Below are 14313 nucleotides of genomic sequence, written 5' to 3'. Positions count from 1 at the left end.
GATGTGTGGCTAAGATAGCACCTGGTGATCAACCAGAAAGCATTACCGTGGGTTGTGACAAAAAATCAGACCACCACTAGGATAGGATCAGAATCCTTCCACCCTAGTGCACAGCTTGTGTCACCCATTACTGCCTATAGAATGAGTGTACGCATGAACTCTCCCCACCCTGCTGACCTTTATGCTGTTGGCTCCTGTACATTATATTAGCTGTGTGTGTTTTCTCATTAAACGAGATCCTGCTTGGACAAGTCTCCCTGAGGTGTCTGATTGTCCTCTGGTGAGGGAGGGCTGGGTGCAGGGCAGTCAGTGGGTCCTCTCCTTTCTTGGATCGTCCTGGTCGGGGCATGCTCTCCCCATCTCTCCTGAGGTCAGGAGGGAATGATACTAAAAACAGCGACAAATAGACTTAAAGATAAGAATCATATGACCATCTCAATAGATGCAGGAAAAGCATTTGACAAAATACAGCACCACTTTATGTTCAAAACACTAGAAAAAAAAAACTAGAAATAACAGGAAAATATCTCAATTTTGTAAATGCTAACTGCGCTAAGCATCAGGCCAACATCATTCTAAATGAAGAAAAATTGAAGGCATTCCCAATAAAAACTGAAACAAGACAGGAATGCCCTTTTTCATAGTCCTTTCTTGGCTCATCCTGGTTGGGGCGTGATCTTCCCATCTCTCCCATAGGTCAGAAGGGAACAAGGGCCAAAATCCCCGACAAATAGACTTAAAGATAAGAGCCATATGACCATCTCAATGTTCTTTATGTTCAAAACACTAGGAAAAAAACAACTACAAATAACAGGAACATATCTAAACATAGTAAAAGCTATCTACACTAAGCCTCAGGCCAACATCATTCTAAATGAAGAAAAATTGAAGGCATTCCCGCTAAAAACTGGAACAAGACAGGAATGCCCTCTTTCACCACTTCTATTCAACATAGTTCTTGAAACCCTGGCCAGAGCAATGAAACAGATGAAAGAAATCAGAGGGATATGTATAGGAAAAGAAGAACTTAATTAGCTCTATTTGCTGATGATATGATTCTATCCTAGAAGACTCAAAAAGTTTCACCAGAGAACTTCTAGAACTAGTAAATGAATTCAGCAAAGTAGCAGGATATAAAATCAACACCCATAAAGCAAAGGCATTTCTGTGTAACAGTGACAAATCCTCTAGAAAGGAAATGAGAAAAACTCTAAATAAATAAATAAATAAATAAATAAATATACTTGGGAATCAACTTAACAAAAGAGGTGAAAGATTTATACAATGAAAACTACAGAACCCTTAAGAGAGAAATGAAAGAAGACCTCAGAAGATGAAAACATCTAACTTGCTCTTGGATAGGCAGAATTAGTATTATCAAAATGACCATGCTACCAAAACCACTATACAGATATAATAAAATTCCCATCAAAATCCCCAAGCATTCCTCATACAAATAGAAAAAGCAATCATGAAATTCATCTGGAAAAATAAGAGATGCAGAATAGCTAAAACAATCCTTAGACTGAAGCAGGTGGCATCACTATACCAGACCTTAAACTATACTACAGAGAAATAGTAACAAAAACAGCATGGTGTTGGCACCAAAACATACAGGTAGACCAATGGGACAAAATAGAGGACACAGAGACTAACCCAGAAAATTACAATTTTCTTATATTAGATAAAGGTGCCAAAAACATGCACTGGAGAAAAAAGAATTTTCAACAAATTGTGCTGGGAAAACTGGAAATTCATAAGCAACAAAATAAAATGAAACCCCTAGGTCTCACCATGCACAAAACTCAAATCAAAATGGACCAAGGACCTAGGAATTAAACCAGAGACTCTGCATCTAATAGAAGAAAAACTAGTCTGTAATATTCATCATGTGGGATTAGGGCCCAACCTTCTTAATAAGACTCCTATAGCACAAGAATTAAAACCAAGAATCAATAAATGGGATGGAATCAACCTAAAAAGTTTCTTCTCAGTAAAAGAAATGATCTGTGAGGTGAACAGAAAGCCTACACCCTGAGAGCAAACTTTTACCCCTCACACATAAGACAGAGCACTAGTCTCTATTGTATATAAAGAACTCAAAAAGCTAAGCACCAAAAATAAATAAATAACGCAATCAACAAATGGGCCAAGGTTGAGCAGACACTTCTCAGAAGAGGATATACAATCAATCAACAAATATATGAAAGAAATGCTTATCATCTCTAACAATCAGAGAAATGTAAATCAAAACTTCTCTAATATATCATCTCACTCCAGTCAGAATGACAGCTATTATGAAGACAAATAGCTATAAGTGTTGGTGAGGATGCAGGGAAAAAAGCTCACTCATACATTATAGGTGGGACTGCAAATTGGTGCAGCCAATTTGGAAAGCAGTGTGAAGATTCCTTGGAAATCTGGGAATGAAACCACCATTTGACCCAGCAATCCCTCTCCTCGGACTATACCCAAAGGACTTAAAAACACCATACTACAGGGACACAGCCACATCAATGTTTATAGCAGCACAATTCACAATAGCTAAACTGTGGAGCCAACCTAGATGCCCTTCAGTGGATGAATGGATAAAAAATTTTAAAAAATGTGGCATATATACAGAATGGAATTTTATGCAGCAATAAAAGAGAATAAAATCATGGCATCTGCAAGTAAATAGATGACATTGGAGAAGATAATGATAAATGAAGTTAGTCAATCCCCAAAAAACAAATGCTGAATGTTTTCTCTGATATAAGGAAGCTGACTCATAGTGGGGTAGAGAGGGGGAGCATGGAAGGATTAGATGAATTCTAGATAGGGCGGGGAAAGAGGGAAAAGGAGGGAACAGTGCATTAGCAAGGATGGTGGAATGTGATGGACATCAATATACAAAGTAAATGCATAAGGACATGAAATGGGTGTCAAAATTCTCTATATACAGAGATATAATTCTGGTATATTTGTAATAAGAGTTGTGTTGCATTTTGCTTCGATTTCTTTATCCAAAATAAATTAAAAAGTGAATCAATAAATAAATAGAAAAATAGCAAGCAGACGGGTTTTCCCAGATGTAAATCCTTTTACGTCTTTGAATAAAACTGTCAAAATTAAGTACTGCCCAACATTGCTTATCCACAGGATTCTCTTTCTTTCTTTTTCTTTAATATTTATTTTTTAGTTTTTGGCGGACACAACATCTTTGTTTGTATGTGGTGCTGAGGATCTAACCCAGGTTGCACGTATGCCAGGCGAGTGGGCTACCACTTGAGCCACATCCCCAGCCCTCCACAGGATTTTCTAAAGTTTTTTATTTTTATTTTTTTTAAATACAACTGAACAAAACTAAAACATCTGAACCCTTTGTAATTCTTACTTGCATAGAATTTATTCATTTTGGCAGGAATCTTTCCAAAAGAATCTTTCTAGTACTCAGAATAAACTGCAAAAATTAAAAGATTTCCCACATTTTTCACATTCACAGAGCTTCTCTCCATGAGTATTTTAATAAAAGAGAAGAAAAATAGGTCTGGAACATGAAGCTGATAATGTATAGCAAATCGCCCCCATTCAGATTGTTTGTTTTCCAGTGTTTGTTTTTCAAATGGCTTTGAAGACAACAGGGAAAATGGAATGGTTTGCCATTTTTTTCATATTTAAACAGTTGTGGTGATGTATGCCTTTAATCCCAGAGACTTGGGAGGCTGAGGCTGATGGATCACAAGTTTGAGGCCAGCCTCAGAATTTTAGAAAGACCCTAAGGAACTCAGCAAGTCCCTGTCTCAAAATTAAAAATATAAAAAAGAATGAGGATGTGTCTCAGTGATAAGAGTGCCACCAGACCAAAACTCCAGTACAATCCCCAGTACAGTATTCAGCAGAGTGAGCCCTTTTTTGTGTTTGAAGGTGACAAGAATTAGTGATTCACCACATTTCACATTTAAAGAATTTTTCTCCAGTAAACTTCCAACATGTTGATGAGAAGAACAGTGATAACAGAAGAATTTCTAAATTGTTTTCATCAGCACAATTTCTTTGTAATATGAGTTTGTTCGTGTAAGTGAAGCTGATGGGATATAACAAAGGCTTTTCCCCATTGTTGACATTCATAGGGCTTCTCTCCAGTATGAGTTTGTTCATGTGAGCAAAGATGAGAGGACTGAGTGAAAGCTATGCCACACTGCTTACATTCATAGGGTTTCTCTTGAGTGTGAGTCCCTTCATGTCTGTGAAGGAAAAAGGAAGAAATGAAGACTTTTCCACATTGTTGGTATTCATTAGGTTTCTCTTCTGCATGAATTTTTCCATGTATGTGAGGTTCACTGGATGTGTCAAGGCGTTCTCCACATTGTTGATATTCATAAGGCTTCTCTCCAGTATGGTTTTTTTCATGTTTCTGAAGATGATGGGATTGAGCGAAGGCTTTGCCACACTGGTTACATTCATGGGGCTTCTCTCCAGTATGTGTTCTTCCATGTCTCTTAAGGTGACTGGATTTAGCAAAGGCTTTTCCACATTGTTGACATTCATTGGGCTTCTCCCCAGTATGAGTTTGTTAATGTTTGTGAAGCTGAGAAGATTCAGCAAAGGCTTTGCCACACTGTTTACATTCATAGGGCTTCCCTCCAGTATGAGTTTGTTCATGTTTATGAAGCTAAGAAGATCTAGCAAAGGTTTTCCACACTGCTTACACTCATAGGGCTTCATTCCAGAATGTGTTTGTTCATGTATGTGAAGGTAAAAGGCAGTAGTGTAGACTTTTCCACATTGTTGACATTTATAGGGTTTCTCTCCTCTATGAGTCCGTTCATGTCTGCGGAGGGAAAAAGAAGTAGTGAAAACTTTTCCACATTGTTGACATTCATTGGGCTTCTCTCCAGTATGGATTTGTTCACGTATCTGAAGGTAAGACAAAGTAGTGCAGGCTTTCCCACATTGTTGACATTCATAGGATTTCTTTTTCGTATGAGTTTTTTTTTTTTTTTTTTTTGAGTGAAGGCTAGAGGACTGAGTAAAAGCTTTGCCACACTGCTTACATTCATAGGGCTTCTCCCCAGTATGAGTCTGCTCATGTATCTGAAGGCAGGAAGAAGTACTGAAGGCTTTCCCACATTGTTGACATGCATAGGGCTTCTGTCCTGTATGAGTTTTTCCATGTGAGTGAAGGTTAGAGGACTGAGCAAAGGCTTTGCCACACTGCTTACATTCATAGGGCTTCTCTCCAGTATGTGTTTGTTCATGTCTGTGAAGGGAAAAAGAAGTAGTGAAGATTTTTCCACATTGTTGGCATTCATTGGGATTCTCTCCAGTATGGATTTGTTCATGTATCTGAAGGTAAGATGAAGTAGTGTAGGCTTTTCCACATTGTTGACATTCATAGGGTTTCTCTCTAGTATGTTTTCTCTGATGTATTCTAAATAAACTTTAGTAAGCAAAGTCTTTCCCACATACGTTACATTTAAAAAGTACTTTCCCAGTGTACGTGATCACGTGACTGTGAAGACTTGTGGGTGAAATGAAGGTTTTACCACCTTCTTTACATTCATGGGATTTCTCTCCAGAATGAGTTCTTTCATGTTTTCTATATAAAGTGGGGGAATGAAAGGCTTTCCCACATACCTCACATTGAAAAGGTTTACCTCCACTATGAGTTCTTGTGTGTCTTTGAACACCTGTGGGAGAAGAGACTTCATCACATTGTTGACATTCATCAGGTTGCCACCCAGTCTGAGAATCTTCATGCCTTTGAATGTCATTGGAACAACTGATGAATTTTCCACATACTGTATTTTCATAGGGTCCATCTCCAGTTTGTGTTAACATTTGTGTGTGAACATTTTTGAGAGAAACCAGAGATTTCCTATATCATTTCAATTCACATGGCTTCTCTTCACATTCTTCATGCTTGTAGCATTCGTGTCCATAGTGAGATGTGATCTGCCTATGAAGGAATGAAGGGCATATGAAGTCTTTGGAACACATAATACAGTCACATGAATTTACTCTATCAAATTTTTTCTTTGCTTAAGAATTGGAATCTCATTGAAAGTTTCCCCACACTGTTCTTTGCCTTTGAAGTTTAGCATATGACTTCTTTGAAAAATGACCAGCACATTATTAATACTTGATTAATTCATGATGTTGTATTTATTTAAGGTCCTAGGCTAATGTTACTACCAACATGAGGTAAAGCCTAGGTTTTTCAAACTTGTTCAAATTGCCAGAACAAAGAGATTGAGAGGAAACAATGCTTTGCAACACAGCTTGCCTATGGTTATTATCCAAATAGTGATATTCACATATGCAATTTCATAATACTTTCTGCAAGTAAAGAACTTTGAAAAGACTGAATATCTTTTACAGTTAAATTATATAATTTATTTCAGTTGTCAGTAGACTCTATTGATTTAAATGTGGTGCTGAGAAGAGAACCCAGTTCCTCAAGCATGCTAGGCAAGCTCTCTACCACTGAGCCACAACCCCAGTCCCAGAAAAGTATATATTTCTGGTAAAAAATCTTATGAGAATAAATACATTTAAAGTTGTGCAAATTTCTTGCATTGGTTTTAAAAATTATATGACGTTCTCAGATTCCCTCAAGGATTCCTCTTGTGAGTACAATTACCTTACATTACTTCCAGAATGTTTGATCTGATCTTCAAAGTTCTTCTCATCACATTTGTTTCCTAAAATGCCAAACCACATCATTTAAAATTTTTAAGAGCTAGAAATGATTTTTCAAATCCTAGGTGCATTTTATGCTACAATAATTCACCAACTGATTGTCTTTTTATGTTCTACATGAATAAAAAAAATAACACAAATTCTCTAATTAAATAAATACACAAATTATTACCTATAGATGCCAGGTTTCTGAGGACTTCCAGCATCACATCTCTGTAAAGTTTCTTCTGGGAAGCATCCAGCAAAGCCCACTCCTCCTGCATGAAATTCACAGCCACATCCGTAAAGGTCACTGAGATCTAAAATATCCCACAAATGTGTAGTCGAGGCCAGGAGAGATTTGACAGCATGAGAAATCTACACTCAACATGCATGATGTTCACATGATTCTCTGGCCTCCCGATTAATTCCATGATTTGATCATTGAAATCTTCAGTGCATTTAATACTTCACAGTCACTCCAACAGTAGAATTGCGCTGCACACAAGGTAAATACTAGAGTGTTGTACACCCTTCCTGTGGTGAGTTCACAGGAAGTAAAAGGGGCTCCCAAGTCACCTTTATCTTATTTGTTGATTGTATCTCTATCACCTTCTTACCAACATCCTGTGCTGTAGAGAGCTAATATTAGCACTCTCCGTATTACTTACCCTTAGAAAAGAAAGCTGACTGAGTAGGAAATTGCTGGGATCACAAAACTCAGCATTTGAGAGATCCTGCCAACCACAGTGGCTCATTGGGCCTACACAGTTAATATAGACAACATAGTATTTACTGATCTCCTGTTTCCTTCTGAAAGTCAATTGTTCCATCCTTAAAGAAGTGCCTAGAATCAGCCCCAACTCACACCCTCAGAGTATGGAGTCACTAAAGAGTTTCCCTCATAGACAACAATTAGACAAACATCCACACAGATTGTCACAATGTGTTCACTGGGGACTGAGCTCAACTTGGGTGATTACACTGAGGACAACTATAAGTTTGCAGGTGCTTTACTCCAGAACAAATTTACCCAATTAGTAATCAAGAACATTGGTTAATAAAGACAACAATATAATAATTTCTGGTGGTTGATGTCAAAGCAGAATGGGGTGTGTGGAAAGATGGCATGTGACCCTGAAAGAACTCGATGACCCCAAGGTGTCACCTTGTCCAAACAATAGCCTTACAAAATTATATCGGTTTGAAAAATAGTTTTCTTAACATACAGCAGAAAATCCTTTCCCAAACCTCATGGAAACCATGAATGTCCAATGATTGTCAAACTCTTCTGAAAAGCAGATTTCTCTCTCAGATAATGTACAGTCATGAGACACACACCACCATTCTGCTCAAGGACACTTTGATAAAGATAGGCCACATGTACAATGGTGGTCTGTCATCAAAGAGATTCCTCGTTCCTGTAGCACAACTGGTGCAAGGAAACCTCAGGCACAAGCACTTCCAGGGTGTGTTAAAGCAGCAGGTTTGCAGCCCAGAATCCTGAACTATCCCACATTGACTGCTTGTGAAACAGGCCACTCCACGTGGGTCTCTAAGCAGGCTATCATTTCTGCACAGTGTGGAACAGCCAAAAGGACCACCTACCAGAACATGACCCTGCCACTCACAAAGAACCATGCTCAAGGACTTAAGACACATGACATTTGAAGCAGGACAGTATCAACAGAGGTTGGTAGGAGCGCAAGAGAAAGCCTTTAGTGGGCTGTTCTTCATAGCATGGAAAAATTATGAGTGACAGCAGGTGTCTTGGAGACAGATCACAATGATGGTCCAGGCAAACTGAAATCTAAGTGGCAAAGGGTACTTCATCCATCTATTCTGCAGAAAAATATGGTTTATTATACCTTTAACTGTGAAAGACTAAAACATATTTCAAAAATTAAAAAAAAAATATATAATTACTACCCACGCCCCCACAAAAAAAGAAAGGCAAGACATCTCAAACAGGATTCCATGAGACACTTAAGACCTGCCACCAATATTCTACTGTTATTTCCAGACAACAGAAATTGAGTTAAAACCTCCTAATTCTTTCTTTTTATATTTATTTTTTTAGTTATAGTTGAACACAATAGCTTTATCCTATTTATTTATGTGGTGCTGAGGATCCAACCCAGGACCTTGTACATGATAGGCAAGTTCTTTACCACTGAGCCACAACCCCAGCCCACATTTTAATTCTATATATGGCATATTTTATCATATTATCAAAATTAATTATGTAAAGAAAAGTATTAAATAGAAATGAAAACTATGAAAGACTCTCATGATCATGAATGCAAAATTCCTCATCAAGCAATACTTTATTGAATCCAAAAATAAATAAATAGAATTATAACCACAGCCAAGAGGAAATTATTCCAGCTCTGTAAGACTGATTCCAAATTTAAAACTCAGTTAACATTTTCCAGAGACCAGCATACTACTGTGGAAAGTCAAGTCCAGTGGCCCAGATCCACTCACATCAGCCTCTGCATGGCCCAGGAACACAGCCCACACGCAAAGCCAATTCAGAATTGAAAAAAAAAAAATTAACATTATCCATCACAACAAAAAGATAAATAATAAATATGAAGCTGGGCATACCTGTGGTCCTTGCCAATCAGGGAGCCAAGGCAGGATGATCCCAGCTTTGAGTCCACCCTGGGAAATTTAGCAAGACTCTGTTTCTAAACAAACAAACAAACAAAAAGTTTTGGGAATGTACCTCAATGGTAGAGCAGCCCTGAGTCCAACACCCAGCACCAAAATAAAAAGAAAAACAAACACACACCACTTATACAGCACTAATAAAAGATAAATACTCATACATAAATCTGACAAAAATCTGTATGACAAAAACTGCTAAATTCTAATAAAAATATCAGAGACAAGGAAAATATATGGAGATACTTTATGTTCACAGATGGGAAGCCTCAGTGTTACCATCAATTCTTACCAATTTCATTCATGGATTCAATATAATCCCAATAAAAAATCTTTTAAGTTATGTTTTCAGTAACAAAAGATCCAGAACAACCAACACAGTAATGAACATTCAATTCACAGTATGAACACTACCTGAGGTTAACAACTACTAAAAATTTTCAATCATCAAGACACAGTGGTTTTTGGCACAGTATAAAAATATTCCACTGATCTTTGACAAAGGGGCAAAGGAAAATCAGTGGAAAATATACTCTTTTGGATAATGTTGCCAAAGCACTTGGACATTAATTAACATATACAGAAACAAAACATTCTCATTTCACAAATGTCACAGAGCTCCCAGTGGAGCCTCAGTCTCAAAGTAGGACACACAGCTGGGGCTGCAGCTCTAGCAAAGCATCTTCTTGGCACATAGGAGGCCCAGGTTTCACTTGTTGGAACCAAAAAATTGCCTATACATTGTAGTACCTAATGCAAAATTTCAAACTTCACTAAAATAGCAAAGAAGTACTTACAGAGAAATCTGAGCTGGCATGACAGCTTCATATGCAACATCAAACACATGATCTGTGAGTGAAAAACTTGTAAATAGAACTTGATCAAAATGAAGTTTGTGTTTTTCAAAAGATGTACTTGAGAGAATGAGAAGACATGCTGGAGAACTGAACAAAATATTGTCAAAACACATAGTGACACTTGGTTGGTATTCAATGTACATGAAGAATACTCAGTAAAAAAATAAGCAACCAACTTGAAAGTGGGAAAAAGATTTGGAAAGACACTCATTCAATAAATAGGCACAGTTAATACATGTGTGAGAAGATGTTCACCAGCATATAATTAGAAAACTTCAAAATGAACAATGAGGTGCCACCAGATACTCACTGGAGTGGTGAAATGCCAAACACCAAAAGCTCCAAAAGACAGTGAAAACATGAATCAGCAAGAACCCTTCCCTTGCTCATGTGAATGGAGAGAAGAACAGTCTCTCTGGAAGACAGTCACACTCTTACAAAATAAATATTGTGCTCTCACCACACTCCCAGGTGTCTATGCAAATGAGGTGAAAATTATGCACAGAAAACTTCTCAGCAGTGACTACAGCAGCCATATCCAGAACTGCCCAAAGCTAAAAGCAAGGAAGATGCACCTTTCAATGCTGAATGGACAAGCTGCAGTTTAACCACACCAAAGAACATCACCCAGAAAATGAAGTCTGCAGCCTGGAAAGACACAGCACCCTTAAATACAGACTGGTAAGTGAGAGAAGCCAGTCTGAAAGGCCAAGTGCAGTAAGAACCCAAGTCTAGAACATTATGGAAAAGACAACATTATTTATGCACTGAAACTCTTCTGTATGACATTTTATGTAGAGTATCTGACACACAAAACACACCACACAGAGGAGGAACCCCAAGATAAAGGATAGATTTCAGCTGAGGATAAGGTGTTGCTTCATTAACTCTCTTAATAAAATGTAGGACACTGATTCAGTAACTAACAAGCATCCAACATCAATGCAAAATGTGGAGAAATGGTGTTTGATAATATGTGTAATGGCTCATTTGAATTGTCAACCCCATTGGATTAAGAGATACCTGTGATTAAGAGGCCTCTGGGTGTGTCCATGAGGATGTGTGTACAAATGATTGGCATATGGGATAGCAAACCAAACTGGAGAACCTCCTTAATTATAGGCAGCACCATCCAATAGGACAGTGTCTTGGGTGGAACAAAAATTGGAAGAAGAAGGAAGTAGCAGCAGAGAAAGCCCCTTTCTTCTCCAATGGCTGCTGCAATGGCCTGAGGATATCAGACTCTGCCTTCTTCACTCTCCCAAAGTGGACTGTGCCAGTGATTCTCCAGGAGTTTCCAGAACCTTTGGTCTGGACTAGGGCAGTACCATTGATCCCTCTTGTTCTGAGGTTTCAGCCTCTTGGACTCTGCAGCTACTACTTCTCAGCTCTCCAGCTGCAGATTGCCACTGTGGACATCCAGCTTCGGGTCAAGTAGGCCAATCTAATAAGCCCCCTTTTATAATCATACTTCCTCTTGATGCTGTTCCTCTAGAGAACACTGACTAACAAACTATGTAGGCTTAAAATCACTCTGAAAAACAAAATTAATTTAATAAGGAAGTGAATGAACTACCATGCCATAAACTTTAACAAATATAAACATAAGAAACAATATTACATAATGAATACCTTTCCCAAATAATAATACAAAAAATAAAGCAAAGAAGAAGAGTAATTGTTACAAATTTCAAAACTATGGACAAAAGCAAAGAAACTGATTTTCAATACTATTTCCATCTGGAAAGAAATTGGATGATAAGTCTTCAAAAGTCATTCCAACTGCTGCTGTGGTGGTGTGCACCTGTAATTTTAGCCACTAGGGAGGTCAAGGCAGGAAAACGGCAAGTTGGAGGCTCTCTCAGGAATTTAGCAAGACATCCAGAAATTTTGTGATTCTTGGTCTTCATCAACTATAAATGAGGGGACTGGCATTGTAGCTGAGTGGCAGAGCACTTGCTAGCATGTATGAGGCACTGGGTATGATCCTTAGCACCACAGAAAAATTAACAAAATAAGGTATTCTGCCCATCTACAACTATACCAAATAAAAATAAAAATAAATAGGTACAAAATAAATAGGAAGGGCTGAAGATGTGCTCAGTGGTCAAGTGCCTGTAGGTTTATTCCCCAGTAAAACACCTGCCCACCTCCAAAATGCTGTTTACACATTGAAATTCATTCTTTGAGGACAACATAAGCATGAGCAAGTCCCTGGCTTCAATCCCAGCACTCAATACATAAGAAAATAAGTAAACAACAGTCTACAATACTAATTTTCTTGGGGTGGAGAGTAGCTCAGTAGTAAGAACTCGATAGCCCTCGGTTCAATCCCCAACAGTCCATGTACACACACACACACACACACACACACACACACACACACGAAGAAAAAAAAAAACTGAAAATATATGTAATGAGTGATAAAAAAGATTATAATGGAAAAGATGCATAATGAAAGGCAACAAAAATCAATGAAAAGACAACACACTTTTCTTACAAAGGAGACTGAACTTTCCCATAATCTACACTCTTTGAAAAAACAAAGAGCATTTCAGTAAATTATGTGAAATTAAGGGCATGGATTATTGTGTTTTTTGGGGTGAACTTCATAAAAACTATATCTAAAATGAAAATAGTACACTGTATCTAAGACCAGTGAAAATATTGTACAGACAGAGAGAGTAGAGAGAGCATTAGCTTATGAAACACCCAAGTTTCATAAGAGAAAAGAACAGCTCCCAAATGGGTGGCCCTAGGTGGAGGTAATTAGGAGGGAACAGGAATAAGGTGACATGGTGAGAGTGCTTGTGAGGGGATCAGCAACCTTATTTAGACATATATATCTCGCCTTTTCAGAAAACAGGTGTCATTATTTCACTGATAAATTATTCAGTGATTAAATGATCACAGTTGGGTATTTTAGGTTTTGCCAAAATTGTCCTTAAAACTTCTTATGAAGATGGGTGTGATGGTGCATATCTGTAACCCCAGTGGTTCAGGGGTCAGAGGCCCAAGGTGATGTCGCAAGACCGGGACTCAAAAGGAAGAATCTAAAAGGGGCCAGGGATGTGGCTCAGTGGCTAGGCACCTCTGGGTTCCATTCCTGATACCAAAACCACACAGCTAACATGAACTTGCCAAGTCCAGAAAACAATGGCAACAACAAACTGTCATCCCCTGTCAAATTCATCAGCTTATCAACAACTGTAACTAATTTACAAAAAATCAAATTCATACATTTATCCACCACAATTTTTGTAGAAATGGATTCATTTTCTGCAGCAATAATGGTAGACAGAGTTACTCTGTATCTTAAGTGGCGTTTGGGAATCTAGGACAAGGATTTCAATTGGAAATCATTGAAAAGACAAGGTTAAATCTCACCAATTGTCTATGCATACTCAGGGATAGCAAAAGGTAAATTAAATGTTTTTGTTTGTTTGTTTTTCTGTTCTGTTCTTTTTCTTTGGTTTGGGATCAGAGATTAAACCCAGAGGAACTTTATTGATAAGTCACATCCCCAAACATAAGGCCTGGCTAATTTGCTAAGCTGTCCTCACGTTTGCAATCCTCCTGCTCAGCCTCTGTAACAGCAAGGATCACAGGTGTGCACCAGTGTACCTGGCTGTAATTTTTTAACAATGGAAATGTAACTAGGCTTTTTAAAATCCACTTCTTTCTTACCTATTTAATAATAGTCTATCCCATTTGGCTCTGAAAAAAAAAATAAACCTGGGCCTCAAAAAAGTGAGCAGATCATTTCAAAGTGATATACAGAAAGCTTTGGTGCTGAGGGAGCACACATGTGTCAGGCTCAAGGGGCAGGGATTCTCCCTGACATCTGGAACATGACCCCTCCTGGTCTTGCTTCCTGACAGCCTCTAGGATCACCCTCCCAGGGACCTAGACCATGACTTCAGTCTATTAGGCTTTTCAGGTTTGCACAGCTCTGCACTGAGGTGGGTGTTCCTTATGCTCTGGGAGAGGTTTTGCTCCTTCACACTGTGAGACTAAAAGGGCAGGAATCACTGGTGACCTGTCCCCTCAGCACCAGCATCCATAGGATGACTGTCCACCTATCTCCAAGGAATGGCAACAGAGCTTGGGGAAAAAAAAGTCC

Source organism: Urocitellus parryii, chromosome 9 (genome assembly GCF_045843805.1).
Source record: "Urocitellus parryii isolate mUroPar1 chromosome 9, mUroPar1.hap1, whole genome shotgun sequence".
Lineage (NCBI taxonomy): Eukaryota > Metazoa > Chordata > Mammalia > Rodentia > Sciuridae > Urocitellus > Urocitellus parryii.
The sequence above is the reverse complement of the archived record's forward strand: the minus strand, read 5'-3'. Positions refer to the sequence as shown.